We start from the raw sequence: 2199 nt of genomic DNA, 5'->3' as shown, positions 1-2199 counted from the left end.
CCCGAATCCGCCCATCTTTAGTTCACAATTTGGGGCTGGGTTTGAAACCCTAGGCAACACAAGAGAGAAAGAGGCGCTCATCCTCTCCTTCCTTTCACGATTTCTTTCTGGAAAAAACCTCAGGAGATAAACTCTCCTTCACGTGTTCGACTTCCTCTCAGAATCAACAACATCGTTCCCTTTCGGTTTCGTGATGAACAACAACAGCGACGCCCTCTATCTCTCAATCGCACCTGCGAGTTCTCTCTGCTCTCTCGGTTGCTCTATCTCTCTCGCGAGTTTTCTCTGCTCTCGCTTTGCTTGCGAAGTGAATGACAGCAACAGCAAAGCACTCTTTCTCTCGGTTTCGTTCGTGGTGAAGAATAACAACGCTTGTGATTCTCACCCTGTGAAACAACAACAACGATAGAGTTCTTTCTTTCTCAAGATCACTCTCTCTCTTTGTTCTCTCTCGCTCACGGTTATAACAACAAAACGATAGTTGGTCCTCTCTCGGTTCTTCCCTCACGATTTTCTCTTAGAGCAACAACATCAATTTTACTCAAACAGAATTGAGGTATGATTCTAACAAATTATGTTTCTTCATGTTTCTGGGTTTAGAACTCATGTCACCATAAATAATCAGATTCGTTTTTCTTTCTTTTGTTTATGATATAACAATAACAGCTTATGCACTCTCTGTGTTCGGTTTCGAAAAATTCGCAGGTACAACAACAATAGTGACTTGGCCTCATTTCAATCGGTTACCTCTCTCTCTGAATCGCTATTTTTGCTCTGTGAATAACAGTAACAATGCTCAACCAATCTCTCTTAGTTTCACGGCAGCCATTGGTGAACAAGAAGTTGTTTTAAAGGTATGGTTCTCACAGATTTTGTTTCTATGGAACAATTCATTTTCTTATGCTCTCTTGTTTTTTTTTGGTTTTGAGCAAATTATAAGTGAAGAACAGATAATAGTGATATCAAAAGTGGAAGGAGAACCGAATTACCTGCGGCGAGGAGGATTTCGCCGGTTTAATTGCTGCTATGGTATGTTTCTTATTCCTCCGGCTTGCTGCAATTTGTGCTTTGTGAATTGTTGCTGTGTTGCTGAATTTTTGTATTGATTGTTACCGTTACAACCTCAAACCCGTTGCAAATTGTTTTTTTCTTATGTGAATTTGATTTAATGATGAACAAACTTTGAATTGTTATTTGAAACAAGTTTGGATTGTCACCAACAATTCTTCTAACAACTTTGCTTTTTGTTGTAGGCTTTTGATGAAGGTGATACCATAACACCTCTTTGGATTCGCGGGAACTTTGGATATTAAGGAGACTTGAAGATGATCTTCAAGTGGAAACCTTCCACCAAGGTATGAACTATTTCTTCACCCTTTTTCAAACTATGGAACTTTGAAAATTATGAAAAGAGAGAAGTGAGAAAGCTAGTAGTATAGTAGCTTTGGTGTGTTTTGCAATGAAGAGAACACCTCTATTTATGGGAAAAGCTTAGGATGTGTTTGGCATAAAAATTAACTTGATTAGCAAGATTGTAATCATTGAGAAAATAAGAATAAGAATAAGAATATTCTCCATGTCATTATGCAAAGATATTTCTTATGATATGAATCATGCAAGTGGAAGAAAAATCTCTCTTTGATTCCTTTTTGTCTTGAATTATCTCTTCTTTTTGAATTATTTCTTTTATTGGACTTTTTGCTAATCTCACCCCTTTTTGTTTCTTTTTTTTTTCATGTGACATGAGTATTCTTTGAAGAAAGAATGAAGAAACTTGAATTCCAAGAATGGAGATTTGAAGATTGAAGAAAGTCTTCAAGAATGTCTTTGTAGTTTTTCTCTTTTTTCTTGTAATTTCCAATTCATTCCAACTTTAAAATTGTATGAACTTGTATTCTTGAAAATGAATAGAATTTTGTAATTCTTGAACGTTAGATAAAGTTCCTTTGTAATTCATTTGAAAATTGGAATTTGTTCATGTAAAGACACTCCACTTGAATTTCCTTTAGAATCTTGGATAAATTTGTATGAACCATGAATGTTGGATATTCTTGAAAGAAAAGTCCTTGAAGTAATGTGAAAAATGTTCTTGCACCAATGAACTTTTAATTCTTGAATTTATGGTTTTAAACCATACTTGAAATAATCTTTCAACAAATGGACTAAAAGATATTTCTTGCAATTTTGGTGAAATTTCCG

The 2199-nt window shown here is 35.4% G+C and overlaps 1 long non-coding RNA gene across 1 annotated transcript; it reads left to right on the top strand.

Moving 5' to 3' along the window:
* Positions 1-241: 241 nt before the first annotated feature.
* LOC131605899 (uncharacterized) lies at positions 242-1486 on the top strand. Its single transcript, XR_009284701.1, has 3 exons — positions 242-556; positions 706-1029; positions 1254-1486. It is a non-coding gene; the product is annotated as an uncharacterized LOC131605899 (long non-coding RNA).
* The last annotated feature ends 713 nt before the right edge of the window (positions 1487-2199 follow it).

Source organism: Vicia villosa, linkage group LG1, assembly GCF_029867415.1.
Source record: "Vicia villosa cultivar HV-30 ecotype Madison, WI linkage group LG1, Vvil1.0, whole genome shotgun sequence".
Classification (NCBI taxonomy): Eukaryota; Viridiplantae; Streptophyta; class Magnoliopsida; order Fabales; family Fabaceae; genus Vicia; species Vicia villosa.
Note: the sequence above shows the minus strand (reverse complement) of the source record. Positions and strands in the feature narration are given on the sequence as shown.